Consider the following 20,262-nt stretch of genomic DNA (forward strand, 5'->3'; position numbering starts at 1 on the left):
CGGCGCGCCCTCAAGCCTTACCCGTCAGGGCCTCCGCCCCGCACGCTACGCCGCACTCCGGAGCTCAGCGGCCACCGCCACCACCTCCCCACGGCCTACCGGCTACACCTCCTCTAAGCGGAGAGCCGGCGTCGCGTCACTTCCGCCCCCCAGGAACGCTCGCTTCCGCCACCGCCTCTGCGCATGCTCTGCGGCGACACGCTCCACCCTCCAGCTGGTTAGAGGCCTTAGTGGTTTTCCGGACAGCTTGTAGCTGGGGCTTTCACTCAGTGACGCAGTTAGCACAAAACACAACAACTTGCAACAACTGACTTGCCAGCGAGGTGGGAACGATCGCCCAGAGGAGACCTAGGTCTTGAATAATTGTCTAAGCCAATACATCTGTTTCGGTTTATAGAGAACTCCCAAGAACTGTCAGAGCTATCAACGGATTGAATCATCATATTCCCGTATTGCCATGAAACTGACGTCATTTACTGTATCACACTAGCGGAGAATGGGTAACAGATTACATTAAACATTAAAACACCTAATAATAGCCGGGCGTGGTGGCTCACGCCTTTAATCCCAGCACTAGGGAGACAGAGACAGGAGGATCGCTGTGAGTTCAACAAAGCAAGTCTAGGACAGCCAAGGCGACACAGAGAAACCCTGCCTTGAAAAACAAAACAAAACACCTATAATGTACAAAAATCTGCTTTCAAGTTCTTAATACTTGCGATTCGTGGAAATCTTTGAAGTTGGGTTTTTTACAGGGTTCTCTTTATTCTGGTCCTCCAAAAGGAAAAGTACTGTTGAGAGACATAGGCAGTTGAAGCAAAAGTTATTTAGCAAAGTGCACTGAGTTCAGCATTTTGGATTTTAAAGGTATTTATGAATGAGGTAGATAGTGTATTCATGAAGTAAGAGAATTAATATTCCAACCCAGGAATACGATAGATTGAATAGAATACGCTTGCTTCCATGGAGTTCCAATCCAAACTGAACGCTTAACAGAGAAAGGTAAGCTATATAAATCAAAAATAATTTTAGAAATTTACATTTAAAGTGTTTTCGCTTCCATATCATGACTAACCAAGTCTTCCTTTTAAAAAAGTATTTCTTCCTGTGTTGCTGTAGCAAAACCCATAAAGGAAAATGAGTCCCAAAAACCACACTGATAGTAATAATATAATGAAACTGAGGTCTTTTGAGGTTTCAGACACTTCACTTCAGAGCAGCTATGGGGAAATGCCCTGGAGCCTTACACGGACACACACACACACACCACCTCGAGGCGTTTAACCACAAAGGCCCGTTCTGTTGACCAGGAGACACAGCTACCAAAATACAGGGGCAGGATTTTTGTTTTTGTTACTTCACACAGAACATGATTGGGTCTCATGGCTCCACCGCCCCAGGATGAAGACATTCTGTTAGCTTTTCATCTTAGACTTTATCAGGAAAACGGGTATTATGGATTTTAATTTCTAATTTTGTTTCCAAGACAGGGTTTCTCTGTGGAGCCTCGGCTGTCCTGGACTCACTTTGTAGACCAGGATGACCTCGAACTTACAGAGATCTGCCTGCCTCTGCCTCCCTGAGTGCTGGGATTAAAGGCGTGCGCCACCTCCCAGGGCTTGGGATCAGAGATTTACAATGAAGTTGAATAAACAGGAGCAAAGCTTGGGGTATTCTTTAGGACCTCCCCTCTCCCAATGCCACCGTTCACATCTGTCACCTACCCAAACACCCTCACTCAGGATCCTTGTGCTGCCTATGCCACTTGATCCTAGAGCTTCAAAAGAAATTTGTTGCATTAGTCCTAGCCTTTCTGTGACGCCCTCGCCACCACAGTACCAAGTCGAGGGTGAGGGACTGCAGATTTAACTCATGCACACTCACACCCACACAATAACACAGCAGGTCCTTTGTGCTAAGAGAGCAGCAGCTGCAGCAGCAGCCAAGGTAGTAGTTTATTATCTTCCCCTCCAGAGTTCCAAAGAGCCTTCTTATAGGCAGCCAAACAGGCATCCTCCTCCCAGGTGAAATCCCTCAAGAGGTGATTGCACACAGGAGGAAAAGTCTCGAGAAAGGGAGGGGCGCATTCTCAGAGCAGTAAACATGACTAGCTAACCAAGATAAACACAGACGTGGAAGCTGCTAGAAACAGGACATGAAACAGCAAGACAGGCAGGCAGCCCAGTCGGGCCTGGTTCCTACAGGTCCCCCCTTTATATAAAATACAAATGAGCTCCTGTCTTAGGTCACCAGGACATTGGTTTCCTATCTTACCCGTCATTGGAAAGGCTTTGTACTTCAAAACCCTCCTGTCTTAGGTGGATAGGTACCTTCATGGTCTTACCTGTCATTGGATACTCATTTATCAAGGCTCAGCCAAGCCAGGGCAGTGAGGTTATCCCCTGCCAAAGGCACGAGGACCTGTTGTGCATGGAACTGTTGAAATGCCTGTTGTGTTCTCATGCGGCAGAGGCTTCAGAACAGAAGACCTCCTAAGCCACATTAACAGGATGCCTAGTGCGATAGCATCACTTCAGGTTTTTAGCAAGCTTCCCACATCTGTAGGCCCTTTTTAAAGGCATCTCCCAGTAATGGGTGGAACTCTAGTCTCCTGTAATAAGGCTGTTCACTGATTAAGATTTTAGATAGCCAATTGAATCATAGAATTTAGAGCATTCTGAGTAACCAACGCACTGGCCACCTCTCCTGAGAGTTTATCCATCGTGTGCACAGTAGTTAACAGACTGAGAAATGGCAATGCCCGCAGCAGCAGTGGTGGCAGCAGCTGCTACAGCAGTGATGATGATAACAGCGGCAGTAGCTCCGATATCTCTCCTTTCACGATAGATGACCAGGCCTTGCCAGCCGTCATGCGTCACAGGAAAGGGAACCACTCCAGGTGTCCGTGCCACCATGGCAGTCTTCCCATCATTCCAGCAACTTCTTAGATGGCAAACCTGCAGGGAACAATTTAAAGTCTCCCCCTCAAGGGAGTCATTAGTAACAACAGAAAGGAAAGGTGCTACAGTACAGATAGCTGAACTGATGATATTTTTACTCCTTTCCAGATCCTCAGGCATAGCAGCCATGCCCAGGCTGCAATTAGTCAAATACAGCCATACTGGTCTGCTCAGACCTACTGGCATCAGGAGGGGGGGGTGGCTCTTCACCAGAGCCCAAACAGTCTCCTGTAGGCTGCGCTGACTCTTTTGGAAGAATGCACAGGTTGAATCACTTGAAGGGCAGGTGCCTGCAATGCTCCCCTCACCTGTCTTGAACCGGCCCGGAGTTGACCCTGGGGCCCGTTTCCCTGCAATGGCCTCCCTTGCTTATTTGTCTTAGAGCGACACTCATTCCCCCAATGATACCCTCATTGGCAACAGGGACACAAACCTGGCTTAGTATGATCAACTCTATCTCGAGCTTGTCCAGTCTCCCTTTGAGTACATTCTCTCTTAAGGTGTCCTATCTGGCCACATCTGAAACATGTTTTCGGCCAGACTCCCCCAGAAGGTGACCATCCCTGAACAGCAGAAGCTAATACCTGTCCCATTATGTGAGTAGCATCTATACTTCGGCAAATTTTCAGATAATCATTCACACTTTTATATTTATAAGGCTGAAGGGCTTCCTGACAATACTTATTAGCATTTTTCAAAGACCAATTGTTTAATAATAGGCATGGCTCCTTCCACATCTCCAAAAATCCTTCCTGCCAATTATATAAGGCGACCAACAGATTCCTGGAAGGACTCCGAGGGCCCCTGGACCACTTTAGACAGCTGCTCTCCTGCCCCCTTATTAGGCAAGGACTTCCAAGCCCTCATGGCGCAAGTTGCAATCTGCGCATACACAGCTGGGTCATATTGTATCTGGGCACTAAGCTCAGTATACAAACCCATGCCTGCTAGCATATCCACATTTCTCTGTGGAACCCCAGCTGCCGTATTACGTGCAGCGGTCTGAATACACTGTTCTTGATAGTCACTGCGCCAAAGCAAATAATCACCCCCACTGAGGACTGCTCTACACATTTGTTGCCAATCACTGGGTGTTAAGAATTGTCCTGTGAAGGATTCAAAAATAGCAATCGTAAAAGGGGCATGTGGACCATAGGCCATAACTGCCTCCTTAAGCTGTTTATGTCTTTAAACTGGAGGGCTTCATACTGTCTCTGCGTTTGCCCTGGGTTAGTTGGGTGAGGCACTTCGACTACTGGAAGGACTACTCCCCGAGAGGAAGCAGAAGGCTTTGCCAAAGACAATTGACTTTGATAATCTGGGTTATACATCCGGGGCCACTCTCCTCTAGTTTCTTTTCCTTCAATCTTACACTCCAACAACTTTGTTAGGGCCCGTATCTCAGAGGTTAAAGTTGCCTCTTCCTCCTCAGAATTAGAAGATATATCAGAGGCAATCTCAGATGGGGCCAAAGATTTTACAGATTGCTCCTCCTGCACTTCATTTGGGGCAAGTTCCAAACTTCCTAGCTGCTCTCTTATTTTTTCATCCTTGTCCCTAAGTGCATCTCTAACAAGACGCCATAACGAAAAGGTAGCGATAGGAACACTGTTGGACCCTTCACTTCGTAAAGTCCTCTGGAGATCAGACTTCACCTGATCCCAATCTTGGATATTTAGCTCTCCTGATACCATAAACCAAGGACTACTCAACTCTATTGTTTTATAAAATCTTTAACACTCTCATGCTTAATCCCGGTACCTTAATCATTAGCCCACCAGAACCGTGGACAAACCTGTGGCACCAATTTCCAACACACCCATTTCCTACCTCCCTGAGCGAACCGTCAGCTTCCTCCCTTCCTTCCCTGATCTCGGTGGAACTTCCACTTGTGACGCCCATGCCACCGCAGTACTGAGTCGAGGGCGAGGGACTGCGGATTTAACTCACACATACGCATACACATACATACATACACACACACACACACACACACACACACACACACACACACACACACACTAACACAGCGGGTCCTTTGTGCTAAGAGAGCAGCAGCGGTTTATTATTTTCGTACTTCCCAGAGTCCCAAAGAGCCTTCTTATAGGCAGCCAAACAGGAATCCTCCTCCCAGGTGAAATCCCTCAAGAGGTAAGCTCACACAGGAGGAAAAGTCTCGAAAAGGGAGGGGCGCATTCTCTCTCTCTCTCTCTCTCTCTCTCTCTCTCTCTCTCTCTCTCTCTCTCTCTCTCTCTTTTTGTTTGTTTGTTTTTGAGACAAGGTTTCTCTGGGTAGCCTTGGCTGTCCTGGACTCACTCTGTAGACCAGGCTGGCCTCGAACTCACAGTGATCCGCCTGCCTCTGCCTCTCAAGTGCTGGGATTAAAGGCGTGTGCCACCACTGCCCGGCATTCTCAGAGCAGTAAACACGACTAGCTAACCAAGATAAACACAGATGTGGAAGCTGCTAGAAACAGGATAGGGCAGGCAGCCCAGTAGGGCCTGGTTCCTACACCTTTCAAATGTTTCACACTTGAAAAACATGTAATCAATTTCTGCTAAAAATTCCTTCCCAGAGCTGGGCAGTGGTGGCGCACAGCTTTAATCCCAGCACTTGGGAGGCAGAGGCAGGCAGATCTCTGAGTTTGAGGTCAGCCTGGTCTACAGAGCGAGTTCCAGGACAGCTGTTACACAGAGAAACCCTGTCGGGAAAAACCAAAAAACTCTCCCTCCCAGGAAGGAGAGGTAAGCAACATCTACCCCTTCTTACAATGTCCCAAAAGCAAATGGACAAGAAAGCAAAGAAGAGGCATGATTCTATGTTGTAGAAACAGCTATTAATAACTACTATTAATAAATATATTTATTACTGCAGTTTATTATTTAACTGGCTATCTGGAACTTTTAATATGTCTTAAACACTGAAACTGGGCAGAAACTAACCCCCTTAGCTACCTGATTGTCTCCCAGCTACACATCCCATGCCACTTGCTTTAATTATTCCTTCCTATCTGAGCTACTTCCAGAATCCCATAAATACTCGCACATGTTTTGCTTGTTTGTTTTTGGTTTGGTTTGGTTTGGTTTGGTTTTTTGGGTTTTTTTTGGTGTGTGTGTGTGTGTGTGTGTGTGTGTGTGTGTGTGTGTGTGTGTGTTTTGGTTTTTCGAGACAGGTTTTCTCTGTGTAGCCGTGGCTGACCTAGACCAAGCTGGTTTCAAACTCACATGGGTCCACCTGCCTCTCCTGAGTGCTGGGATTAAAGGTGTGCGCCACCACACCCGGCTTGCACATGATTTTCATCTAGGCTGCTTCGCTCCATTCGCCAATCCCCAGGGCAAGCTCATTCTGGCCTCTTTATGCTAACCCATGACTCTCTTTCTTCCTTCTCCCTCTCTCCTCTTTTCTCCCTCTCTCTCTCTCCTCCTGTCCTCCAAATCCTCGAGCCTTAGCTCTGCTTACCTCTCTTCTGCCCAGCCTGGGTATAGGCATTTTATTGGTCAATGGGATAATTTTGGAAGCAAGATTACAAATGTCATTTTGCTTACATGAGTGGGGGGAGGGGGAGCAAGCAGTTAACATCGGAAGACATGGTGGCTCAAGATCAACCAGCACAGTTCTACCAAAGCTCACTCTGGGGGAGCCAATGAGTTTATTGAACTTACAGAGCATAGGTGAGAGATTGCCATGGTTGTGGGGGCTCCTCCCTCAAAAGGCTGCACCTGGAAATCTTTGCTTAGCTGGGATAATGGTTTTTCCCTAGTGGCATAGATGGAGCCCCACCCACACACCCATCCCCTAGTCTTCCTTGGCCTATGTACTCTAGCCCGGTGCTTCTTAACCCATGGGTTGAGGCCGCTTTGGGGGACGAATATCAGATATCCTGCCTGTCAGATATTTACACTACGAGTCACAACAATGACAACATTATAGTTACGAAGTACCAACAAAATAACTTTATGGTTGGGTGTCAGCGCAACGTGAGGGCCACAGCATGTGGAAGCTTGAAGACCACGGTTTCTAGCCCCTTGCACGATTAAGGCAGAGCAGCAGGAACAGGTGCTAGGGAGTGACTGAGGGGAGGGTCTTGCAACCCCTCTGTGAGAGGATATGGTCAACAAACTCAGCTGGGATAAGTCTTGCTTGGCTTAGAAGACAGGCAGGGACAGAATCAACCCAAGTACTTGACAGCATCAGAGCGTGAAGCCCAGTATCAGTAGCTAGGGAACTGGTCAGAGATCAGCAGGCTTATTCCTGCTCCCTCATAACTGGCAGTTTATAAGACCAGGAATCAAAACTGCAGGCCTTTGATTACTGCTCAAGAGTATGGGATCTGGGGCTGGAGGGTGTGGCTCAGATGGTAGATTGTTGGTGATTGCCTGATGTCCTGCATAAGCAGGTCATGGTGGAGCATGCCTGTAATGCCAGCACTCTAGAGGGAGAGGGCAGAGGGATCAGATTTTATTGGGGGGGGGGGTTGAATTTTTGAGTCAGGCTTTCTCTGTGTAACAGCCCTAGCTGTCCTAGACTCACTTTGTAGACCAGGCTGGCCTCTAACTCACAGTGATCCCCCTGCCCCTGCCTCCTGAGTGCTGGGATTATAGGTATGCACCACCACGCCCAGCTAGGATCAGAATTTTAAAGTCATCCTCAGCTGCATAGTGAGTTCAAGGCTAGCCCTGCCTACATGTGATTTGAGTCATATCTCATGTCAGTAGAGTTCTGATGTTCTGACCTGGAGAAAAATTATAAAACTACTGTTTAGTCAGGCTTTCTGATAAAGAGCAAAGACCACCACTGTCCCCTCCCTTAATCCTAGTGGGCCTGTCAGTAACCTGGACGGGGTATCTCATAGGAAAGCTCAGCAAGTAAGAGCACTTGCCATGCTTGCAGGAGCCCTGAGTTCTGTCCTCAGACCCCACATCCTGCAGCTCATGTCTGCCTGTAACTGCCGAATCCTGTGAGGCTTGGTCTCAGAAACCTGACTAGAGTGACCCAGAAATGAAGAAATGACAGACACTGAAGAAACCGCATCACACATACGGAAAGTCACAGATAGGGTGTGCTGTGCTGGCTCTGTGAAAAGTGTCTGTCGGGGAGCAGTCTCAAGCTGTAGACGTTCAGGGGGAAGAAACTGTGGTAGGTGCTCCTATACGCACTGTCAACATTCAAACTCAGACCAGGGGAAGAACATACACCACGGTGAGTGCATGGAGGTCAGAGGGCAGCTTTGTGGAGCTGATCCTCCCCTATCTTTATGTGTGTTCCAGGAATTAAGCTGTCCTCAGACTTTCACAATAAGTGATTTTACCCACCAAGCCATCTTGCCACCCTCTTTCTCTCAGCTCCCCACTCCCCCAAAAAAGAATTTTGGTCAGGAGTGGTGCTGGTCTGTTATCCACAGTACTGAGACAGTAGAAATCCATCTGGCAGAAGAATCCATGTTTCACAACTCTACAGGCATCTGAAATATTAAAAGGACTTGAGAGCGGGGGGGGGGGGGGGGTGCTGGGGGGGTGCACACCTTTAATCCCAGCACTTGGGAGGCAGAGGCAGGCAGATCGCTGTGAGTTCGAGGCCAGCCTGGTCTACAAAGTGAGTCTAGGACAGTCAAGAGTACACAGAGAAACCCTGTCTGGAAAAAAAAAAGAAAAAAGAAAAGAAAACAAAATAAAACTTGAAAAGCTATAGAAAAGGCATCATGCATAAGGAGCCAGGCGTGGTAGTGCATGCCTGTAATTCCAGCACACTGTAATTCCAGAGGGAGGCCAATCTCTGAGTTCAAAGCCAGCCTGGTCTACAAAGCCAAGGCTACACAGAGAAGTCCTGTCTCGAAATACCAAGGAAAGGCATGCTTAAGAAGTTTTATTCCTTCTCAAGTCTCTGATGGGGTTGAAGACCAGATTAGTCTTCCAATTAAGCTTACTTGGTTGGGGGATAAGATGTTTTTAGATCATGATAGATGTTTTAAGTTAATAGAGATGAAAGATACTGATTTTCATTCAAAAATTTAGACCCAACAAGATGTTTACTTCAAGTTTGCCAAATACAAATAGCCAAATCACTATGAATGTAACATTTATATAATTCCTGATTGTCTTGTGGTTCTTCCTGCTGTATGTAGTTTATTTTATTCATGTGTAATAATATAAATGTAAAAAAATTAAATAAAAGAAAAGAGAAAGAAAAAGAATGTATGGCACGCCTTTATTCCCAGCACTTGGGAGGCAGAGGCAGGAGGATTGCTGTGAGTTCAAGGCCAGCCTGGTCTACAAAGAGAGTCCAGGACAGCCAAGATTACATAGAGAAACCCTGTCTCAAAAAACCAAAAAAGAAAGAAGGAGAAGAAGAAGAAGAGGAGGAGGAGGAGGAGGAGGAGGAGGAAGAGGAAGAAGAAACAAATGTAAAGGACCCAGGGATATGATAGTTTAGGCACAGAGCCTTTGGCTAACATATGAAAGGCCCTAGGATTGGTCGCCAGCACCATAAAACTAAAGAAAAGCCAAAAAATACACAAAATAAATTCAAATTGGCAAATTTTATTGAAAACCTCAAGCAAAGGGATTGTCTTTAACGTTTAGAACAGTAGGTTTCTTTAGAGTACATAAGATTCATTTTACTATAGTTTTTATTCCCTTTTAAAAAAATATATTCACAGCTTGGCATGGTAGTACGCTCGTTTAATTCCAGCACTTGTGAGGCAGAGGCTGCTCTGATCGACACAGCAAGTTCCAGGCCAGCCAGGGCAAAATAGTAAGACCCTGCCACAACAGAACGAAAAGCAAATAAAGAAACAAGCAAAAACTGTATGTAACTGTATTACACTGAACATAGTGGTACATTTCTGTAATGTCAGCAGCTCAGGAGGTTGAGGCAGGGGGATTATAAATTCATGGCGTTTACAAAGACTTTGTCTCAAAATAAGTAAGTATACATCAAAATAAGTACATGAATATAGTGTCCCGCATGCTAGCACACACCTGTAATCCTAGCAGTAAGGTGCTGAGGCCCGAAGATGGTGAAGTCGTCAAAAACCTGAGGTTCTCAGCAACTCACTCGTGAAAAATTTTTTTGAGCTGGGTGTGGTGGCACACACCTTTGCTCCCAGCACTCAGAAAGCAGATGCTGCTGGATATCTGTGAGTTCGAGGCCAGCCTGGTCTACAAAGGGAGTCCAGGACAGCCAGGGCTACACAGAGAACCCCTGTCTTGAAAAACAAAAAATAAAATAAAATAAATGTTGAAGGGCCTTTTAAAAATGGGAGAAGGGAAGAAGTTACTGATTGATCATTCTAATGATCAATGAAATAGCTCTCAGTTCTAAACCCACCTTTTTTGTGCTTGGGTACTTAAGCGTTAAAATGTCAGTGGCAAGTAGAAAGTTCTGGGGAAGCTGCAGGGGAAAGGATTCTGCTTCCTGGTTCCTGTGTGCTCACTAAACAGACTACTGTAGTCTATGTGGCTTTTCCAGCATCCAAATCAGCTTTCCCAATGTCCTGTTCCTGCAAGTCAGGGACTTCAGCTGATGCACACCACAGCTCCCTCCTGAGGACCACCACCCTAGCTCCATGCTTTCTGCTCCAAAGAGCCCCCTGTGAGGTGTTCCTCCTGGAACAACTTGCCAAGACCCTAGCAGCAGAGTTCTAGGAAGTTCTCCTAGACAGATTTCCAAGAAGTCCTTGAGTTCAGTGGAATTTCTCCGGGAGAACTCTCTTCTGCACTTAGTTGCACGGGAGTCCTTTGCATCGCTGTCTGTCAAGGATAGACCCAGGCCTGAGAGCTGCTCTCCTTTGGGCATCTCTGCCCTACGGGCAGTATTCATTCCTTGTCATTTCCTTTGCATTCCCTTTATTCCTATTTGCCTGAGCCCAATACAGTTATATTTTCAATTAAATGCTCTCCTGTTCAATCAGTGCATAATTTCTCTCAGCTGCCTGGACTCTGGCTAACACAACACTTTCTTTAGCTTCTGCTAGCCAGCTCAGTGCATTAAGTTAGTCATGACCAGCCAGAATTGTTGGCCTGAATCCTTTGCTCTACTGCAATTTGGTACTGTTATTTGATGTTAATTATGATGCATATGTATTAAGAATTTCATTGATAATATAGTTTAAATTATAGAACTCAGTGAATGATGATTTATTACCATTTAGCATTGGGTTTAATAGAAGAGAAGATGCCATGCTTATAAACACATTGTCACAAGGACAAAGGAAATATGAAATAATTATTCAATACTCTGTACTGACCATGTTTAGAGCATGACATCTTTTTTAGTAAATTGTGAAAAAGTATTTAAAACTGTTTGGCATGATATGCCAAATTCCAAGACCAGCTATGAGTTGATGACATTTCCTTTCTAAAAATCAATTAATTTAGTTATTTTTGTGGTGCTAAAGATCAAACCATGGGACTCACACATGCTAGACGCGTGCTCCACCAATGAGTGGCAGGCCGGCCTTGAACTCGAGACCTTCTTGCTTCAGCCTCTAGAGTATTGAGGGTTAAAAGTAAGAGCTGTCAAGCCTGGCTGATTGACCCATCTCACTCAGTAGTCCAGGATGGCCTTAAACTGCTATGTAGTTAAGTTGGCCTTGGTCTACGATTCTCTCCTGCCTGTAAGTCCAAAGTGCTGGGATTGCAAGCATGCTCCACCCAGGCCCTGATTACTTTGAGACAGGATCTCTGAAAAATTTTCCCAGACCAGTCCTGAATCCACTCTGTAGCCCAGGGAATCCTTAAATTTGCAATCCTCCTGCCATAGCCTCCTGAAAAGCTGGGCTTACAGGACTGAGCTACCTGGCCTGGCTGACTTTGCAGTGCTGGAGAATTGAACCTAGGCCTCGGGAGTGCTAGGAAACTGTTCTGCTGCTGAGCTCCATCCCAGCCCTGTTTCCTTCTCAGAATCCTCCCCTATCCGTACCATCCCGTCCTCTTCAGTTTCCTTCGTAGACTCAGTAACAGGTACCAGGCAGCCTTTTCCAGGGAAAACACTGGACTAACTCTCAACAGTCCTCATCTCCACGACTGTGAAGGACTCAATGAAACTGACAGCATGAAGTAGCCTGTCACTGAGGCTGCATCATCAGTGGAGAGGATGGGCAGGCTCTCAGGACCACCTGTGCTGCCACTGCAGAGAGGACGGGCAGGCTCTCAGGACCACCTGTGCTGCCACTGCGGAGAGGATGGGCAAGCTCTCAGGACCACCTTGCTGCCACTGCAGCGACGATGGGCAGGCTCTCAGGACCACCTGTGCTGCCACTGCAGCGACGATGGGCAGGTTCTCAGGACCACCTGTGCTGCCACTGCAGAGAGGACGGGCAGGCTCTCAGGACCACCTGTGCTGCCACTGCAGAGAGGATGGGCAAGCTCTCAGGACCACCTGTGCTGCCACTGCAGGGACGATGGGCAGGCTCTCAGGACCACCTGTGCTGCCACTGCAGAGAGGACAGGCAGGCTCTCAGGACCACCTGTGCTGCCACTGCAGAGAGGATGGGCAGCCTCTCAGGACCACCTGTGCTGCCACTGCAGCGAGGATGGGCAGGCTCTCAGGACCACCTGTGCTGCCACTGCAGCCCGGATGGGCAGGCTCTCAGGACCACCTGTGCTGCCACTGCAGCGAGGATGGGCAGGCTCTCAGGACCACCTGTGCTGCCACTGCAGCAAGGATGGGCAGCCTCTCAGGACCACCTGTGCTGCCACTGCAGCGAGGATGGGCAGGCTCTCAGGACCACCTGTGCTGCCACTGAGGGTGCGCTCACTCTCCCTCCGTATCTCCTCCCAACCTGCAGCCAGTTCTTCTTCCTGTCTCAACTCAGCTTCTTTAAAGACCAGTCTAAAGCTGGGCCTGGGAGTAGAGGCTGCAACCTTAGCTACTTAGAAGGCTGAAGCAGGAGGAACACAAGTTCAGGGCCTCCCTGAGCTCTAGAGTGACTTAAAGGCTAGCCTGGGCAACTTTGTAAGACTTTTCTCAAAACAAAGGGTAAAAAGAGGGCTGGGGACACAGCTCAGCATCAGAACAGTTGCCTAGCTGTCATGACACCCTAAATGCAATATCCCATGTCAGGAAAAAAAAGTTGAAATCTGTGTGGCATGATACTGGTATATTACCCTGTCCCACCCTCATCCCTAGTATTTTCTCTATCTGTAGTTTGCAACTTTCTGAACCCTCTCAAACCTTGCCCTAGAAAGCAGTATGCTTGCGGCCTTAGGGATGGGACATAGTTTGCAACATCTCAAACCCCCAAACGGGGAGAAAATGTAAATTTCATAGAAAATGGCTTGAGAGGAAGGCAGGGGCAAGAGTGTTCTAGGGAGAGAAGGAATGTGTGCTGTCCTCCGTGCCACCCACTCTGGTGATTTCTCTGAGTGGCAGTGGGCAAAGTACCTGGCTAATCGCCCTGGGTCTCCCCTGCTCCATATTAGTAATGGCTGACACTCCAAATATTTGAAAAACCTGGAACTGAGTTCTTCAAAATAGAAATTGAATTGTTGAAGTATGTTTAAAATGTGTATTTATTTGTTCATATTTATTCCTAATTTTTTTTTTTGAGACAGAGTCACACTATCTGGTTCTTCTTGAATTTTTAATCCTCCTATCTTGCCGCCTGGGTGTGGGGATCACATGCTTGCAGCTCCACAAATATATCCGCATGGATATGCATTTATTTAGAGGCTTGATTGACAGTCTATAAATCTGTCCCGATACAAGCTCATTAACTTCGCCCCACACACATACATTTTCATTTTTCATTTTTCATCTGTGCAGTGTGTTCCGTTTCGGCCAGGACGCCCAAAGGTCCTGTGACAAGTCACATCACTGATCCTCACATTTCCAAACCCATTTTCAGATCTCAGAAATTATGCCATCAACTTTTTGTTTGCTTGGGTTTTGGTTTTTCAAGACAGGTTCTCTGTGTAGCCTTGACTGTCCTGACTCACACCTTTGATCCCAGCACTCGGGAGGCAGAGGCAGGTGGATCACTGCGAGTCCGAGGCCAGCCTGGTCTACAAAGAGAGTCCAGGACAGCCAAGGCTACACAGAGAAACCCTGTCTCTAAAAACAAAACAAAAAGAAATCTGCTAAACTTCTCTAACAGCACAGAATTGTCAAAGGGGGAAGTCTAAAGGTATCAAGGCAATGAGCTTACGTTACCCATGTGACAGAGGCTGTGACCATAATGATGACTAGACTGTGGCCTCTCCCATGATAGCAAGCTGATCTGCTGATACTACTGATTAGCTAAATTCAACCTACAGGCTGGGCGGTGGTGGCGCACGCATTTAATCCCAGCACTTGGAAGGCAGAGGCTGGTGGATCGCTGTAAGTTCGAGGCCAGCCTGGTCTACAAAGCGAGTCCAGGACAGCCAAGGCTACACAGAGAAACCCTGTCTCAAAAAAAAAAAAAATTAAACCTACAACCAGAAGCAAAGTGATTAATTCCTTCCTAGACAGGTCTCTGGGGCAGAAAGCAGCAAAGTCAGGAATGGAGAAGGGTTTAGGGGTAAGGGAGTGTGAAGAACAACCAGGCTGTACCCTCAGGAAATGGCACCACTAAAGACCCATTTCCCCAGCCAAGAACCTGTTCAGTTACATCACCATGCTGGCACATGCTGCTCTCTAACCTTTCTCACACTCACCCCTTCTTGCTCTCTGTGTAGCCCAGGAAGGCACTGAAGTCTCCATCCTCCTGCCTCAGCCTTCCAAGCAATTAGAAATACTTACCAGCCTTCACCCTCAGGCCTAGTGTTCCCACTTACCTTAATAAATATGTGCATTTCTTATCTAGTCTCTTCAGCTTCTGGTGTCGAAGCTGCCCTTAACCATCTCTTCATTTCTTCAGGTTGCTACTGACGCTCTTTAACTCAGCGCCAGTGTCTGCGGTGCTCCAGTTTCTACGTGTTAAAATTAACTATGAATATCAAATACCAGAATTTCAACCAAGCCAAGATATACCGAAGCATATGAAATAAAAATGTTGAAATCCTTCCAAAAGGTGACCATTATCAACAATTTCAATATGACTTTCTACTCAGGTTCTTAAAAAAATATTATTTTGCAATAATTATAGGCTTCCAGAAGGCAGGGAGAAAAGAGATCCAGAGAGTCCCCAGTGTCACGAGTTGTGTCCTCCCAAGAGCTGTGCTCCAGTTCTAGCCCCATGTGTCTAGAGTGTGACCTATCAGGCCGAGATGAACTAGATGTACTGGATTCAGTTGAATGCTAGATCCAGTGACTTATTTTCTCTTAAAAAGAGGAAATCTTGGCCAAATAACACAGGAAGATAAACCACATGACCACAGAGATACACATTATAACGTATCTACAAACCTGGGAGAAGCAAGCATTATTTAGTTGCCATTAACATCCCGGAAGAGGGGAGGAAGAGGGGAGGAAGAGGAGATGGAAGAGGGGAGGAAGGCTGCTTCTTTAGATCATCTTAGGATCGCTCATCCCTCCAGGACAACCTTGACCTTGGACTTCTATATTGCAGGTTTCTGAGCTCCAGAACTGAGGAAGCAGATTCTGTTGTTCTAAGTAATCTAATCTGTGGCAGGTTAACAACCCCAAACACTGTTAACTAGTCAACAAGCTTGCTCAAATTTCACTCCAGATTGTGTTTAATCAGAAATGGGTGCACAAGCGCGCGCGTGCTCACACACCACGCACGCACACACACACACACACACACAAACACACAAACACACACACCAGAGAGAGATTTCCTTTTTTCCCTTAAATGTCACATCCTATATCTCCAAGCTACAGCCCTTCATTGTTTATAAAATTCCTTAGTTCTCAGTTTACATAAAATTAACTATCCATAACATATGCAATGGATAGCAGTTTTTTTAAAATGAAGAATGCTCTCAAAAAAAAAAAAAGACCAACAAATTAAAAATGGGTTAAAAATAGAAGTAGCCACCTCATAGAAAGAAGAGTGTAGGTGGGCACTGAACATACGAGGAGATGCTGAAGTGCACCAATACTCAGTGAAGTACACATTACAATTACCATGGAATGGTTTTCCAGCCTGGGCACGGTGGTCCAGGCTTACAATCCCAGCTTTCCAGAGGCAGAGAAAGAAGGATCATTAGTTTATTCTGGTTTGGTCTATATAGCGGACTCTAGGCCAGCCAAAGCTATATAGTAAGACGTTTCCCCCACAATAAAAATAAATGTTTCCAATTGATATAACATTTCAAATAAATACAAGAAGCAGAAATACTTATATTCATTGAGATGAGACATAAATTAGCACGTTTTTCAAAAGACAATTTAGAAGCCAGGTGTGGTGGCACACACCTTTAATCCTAGCACTCGGGAGACAGAGGCAGGCACATCTCTGTGAGTTCGAGGCCAGCCTTGTCTATAAAGTGAGTCTAGGATAGCCAAGGCTACATAGAGAAACCTTGTCTTGGAAAACAAACAAATAAAAAAAGCAGAATAATAACTATATATGAGTATCTGTCTCTATACATCCAGACTCAACAACCTGTAATTTATTATTATTTTTTTCCTGCTTTGTCTATTTGATTGATTTAGTTTGGGCTTTTAGACAGAATCATGACATGCATCCCAAGCTGGCCTAAGCTTAGCCCTTCTGCCTCAGCTTCCCCGGTGGTAGCATTACCTAAGCCCACCATGCGCAGATGTCTGCTTTGTCTTTATAGATGCCTAGATAATTCTTTCTGAGTGTTTGAAAGTCAGCTGCAAACACACCAGAAAGAATAACTATTTATAATTTTTCTCATTTATTGGACCATAGTCAGATTTCCTGAAATTTCCTTTCTCTCAAGCTAAAGTTCAGTAAAGCACAACGTATTGGGTTGTCTGATTAGTGGTTTGGTTTGGTTTATCCTGACTGAAAACAAATGTAGTTTAGAAAAAAAAAAAACCAGACTATTGTTCAACAATATGAGGTGTAGGCCCTCTTTTATGGCCTAGCTGCTACCTACAAACCAGGAAGATACAGAAACCAACAGTTGGTAGACTTAGGGACATGGTAGGCTTATCAGTGTGAGTTGAGCAAGGTGGCTGACACAGAGCGGCAGGCTCTGTGCTGCTCCAAATGCTCTCGCCTTCAGCCAGTTTAAGGAACAGACAGAGACGGGGATGCAAGTGTTAATCATTTCCTCAGCTCAGAGCCACTTTCCTGGGTGCTCCCAGCAGAGTGGGCATGCACACTTAACAGTACCATCTACTGTTGTCAGAAGCTTGCCTCAATGTCTCAGCGTGGTGATCAAGAACTGCCACAGAGCCGGGCAGGCGTAGTGGTGCACACTTTTAATCCCAGCACTTGGGAGACAGAAGTAGGCAGATTACTGTGAGTTCAAGGCCAGCCTGGTCTAAAAAAATGAGTCCAGAATAGCCAGGACTGTTACACAGAGAAACCCTGTCTCAAAAAAAACTAAGAAGAAGAGGAAGAGGAAGAAGAAGAAGAAGAAGAAGAAGAAGAAGAAGAAGAAGAAGAAGAAGAAGAAGAAGAAGAAAAGAAGTTCAAATGGTCAAAAAAAATTTTTTTGAGGTAGGGTTTCACTGTATAGTACAGCTAGCCTTGACCTCACAGTCCTCCAGCCTCTGCCTCCCCAAGGGTAGGGTGACAGCCACCACTCCTGGCTCAGGGTGACAGCCACTACCCCTGGCTCAGGTGGTCAATTCTCTATGCTTGTGCTTCCTCATAGCAAACAACACATCCTCAGGGAAGCCTCCTAAGGCCCCCACTAAGATTCCCACTTTTTGCAGCATCAGGACCTTCATGCTAGGTACCTGCTCTGCCACTAAGCTATGTCCCCAGCCCTCTTTTTCGCTAGCTATTTTGAGACAGTGTCTCACTAACTTGCCCATGCAGACCTTGAGCTTGTTATCCTTCTGCCTCTGCCTCTGAGGCAGGTGGATTGCTGAGAGTTCGAGGCCTGCTTGGTCTACCAAGTGAGTCCAGGACAGTCAGCATGACACAGAGAACTTCTGTCTCAAAAAAAAAAAAAAGAAAGAAAGAAAGAAAAAGAAAAAGAAGCCAAAAGCCAAACAACAATATTCTATACATAAGTGTATGGAATATGTGCTCATCACACACACACACACACACACATACACACACACACACACACATACACACACACACACACACACACACACACACACACACACAGAGGAGGAAGAAGGACAAAGAGAGGACATAGGGCTTGTAATAGCGTCATTAAAAGTCATTTTTTAATTTGAAAGAAAATTACCTTCATAGCCTGAATCAATTATTGACATTCTATCTAATTTAGAGAATATAAATTGGAGAAATAGCAATTATGTGATTTTCATGATGAAAACATTTAATTGGGAGCATAAAGCAAAACCCAGAGTGTCAAAATAACCAAGTTATTTATATTGATCGTATCTTCACGGTGATTTAAGAAGTCTTCATTTTCACTGTAGCGAGAGTTAGAATAGATTTTTATGGCCTGAAACTTATTTGAAATGATGAAAAATTATTTTTCAAAGCTCTTTCAGTATCATTCAAAACAGTCTGCCATTGGACTCCGGCACAAGTACTTACTGTGTTAGTTGGGCACACAGCTTAAGATCAGATGTTGGTAATATTCCTCATTAAGAAAAATGCCTCTTTGTGTGTTTTTGATGTTCATTTCTGACACTTAATTAGAATTAGTGAACTTAGCTATTTACAGATGGCAAGGACTGCTAGGACTCCAGAAGCCATATCCCAGAAAGATTGACTAGATTTGTGGCTTCCATCACACGAGGCCAAGTGAGCTCAGGTACTTTAGTTCTACATGTGTAATTGACAATGTGTATATCTACAACTAAGTGAGCCTAAGGCATGATCCTTGGCAGCTTTTTGCAATTCCATAGGCATATAGAAACTGTTTTGTAAAAGAACACATTTGAATCCCTGGTACCTTGGGATCACTATGTTGTCAAAAGTAAAGGAATGCTTAAAAACATAAAGTACGCTTTTTCCTGAGCGGTGGCCACTTCCTGTGTGTAATTAGTGGCTATGCATTTGGGAATCCCAACTTTGAATGAGTGTTTCATTTCTCACCTATGGATCCGGCTCACCCCTTGGCACCTATGACGCAGCAAACAACAGCCTCCAGATGCCAAAGTGCTTTCCTGCCAGCACCAGCAGATGGTTGTGTGGATGGCAAACTGGAAACCTTCACACCCAATGCCATCCCAAGCTAGCTGGCTCATTTTCTTAACCTGGTTTGACACATACAGAAGAAGCCGCAGGATTTGTATCTGACCTTTGAAATAGTATAATAATAACACAAAGTACACAAACCTGAAAAGAAGTAAAACCATCAAGTTTTTTCATCTACCTATTTTAGGTTCCTCTTCTATTATTCTGACTCGTCTTCGGAGGTGACTGCAATTTAAATTTTCTGGGTTTTTTTGTTGTTGTTGTTTTTGTTTTTTTCTTTTCTTTTCTTTTCTTTTGTTTTTTTGAGACAGAGTTTCTCTGTGTAGCCTTGGCTATCCTGGACTCGCTTTGTAAACCAGGCTGGCCTCGAACTCACAGCGATCCGCCTGCCTCTGCCTCCCGAGTGCTGGGATTAAAGGCGTGCCCCACCACACCTGCCTGATAGATATTCTTTTAGCTCAAGTTTCCCTGTGTAGCCAGGCTGCTCTTGAGTTGAAGATACTCCTGCCTCTGGCTCTGTGTTGGGATTATAGGCAAGGGCCAGCAAGCTCAGTCTAAGCCTTTTCAAAAGTGATTTTAAAGATTTATTATGTATACAGAGCTCTGCCTGCATGTACACCTGCATGCCAGGGAGGGTATGAGATCTCATTATATAGATGGTTGTGGGCCCCCATGTGGTTGCTGGGAATTGAACTTATGACCTCTGGAAGAGCAGTCAGCGCTCTTAACCACTGAGCCATCTCTCCAGCCCTTCAAAAGTAATTTTAGCATATAGGTGACATCACATCCAGCAAGTGATTCCTCTATTTTCATATCTTTTTTTTTCTCACCCAACAGTGTTTCCAAGGTTCATCTGTGTCCTTGCTTACAGCCGCAGCTCACAGACCCACTCCACTGTTGTATCAGTGCATGGTTTGTTTTGTTGGAGTGTTCTGAGAATTCTCCTCCCACAACTCCGTTCCTGAACCATGTTCTGACATGAACCTCTTTGCTAGTTTATCAGGAAGTATCATCTTGCAAGTATACAGACTGGTATTCTTTCTTGTCTGCACATTTTAAGAAGTCTTGGGAAGAGGACTCAAGGATTTCAAGGGTGAAGCAACGTCATCTCCGCCACTCTTTCTCCTGGGGCTGGACCCAAGGGTAACA

The 20,262-nt window shown here is 45.7% G+C and overlaps 1 protein-coding gene across 3 annotated transcripts in view; it reads right to left on the reverse strand.

The window, feature by feature from the left end:
* Window positions 1-172, reverse strand: part of TAX1BP1 (Tax1 binding protein 1) — a 55,578-nt gene extending 55,406 nt beyond the window's left edge. For all 3 annotated transcript variants that reach the window (XM_084786338.1, XM_084786337.1, XM_084786336.1), the window contains exon 1: window positions 22-172. The gene's annotated coding sequence lies outside the window, so the exon portion shown is untranslated. The remainder of the gene's footprint in view (window positions 1-21) is intronic.
* Window positions 173-20,262: the final 20,090 nt, after the last annotated feature.

Source organism: Acomys minous (genome assembly GCF_964271855.1).
Source record: "Acomys minous genome assembly, chromosome: 6".
Lineage (NCBI taxonomy): Eukaryota > Metazoa > Chordata > Mammalia > Rodentia > Muridae > Acomys > Acomys minous.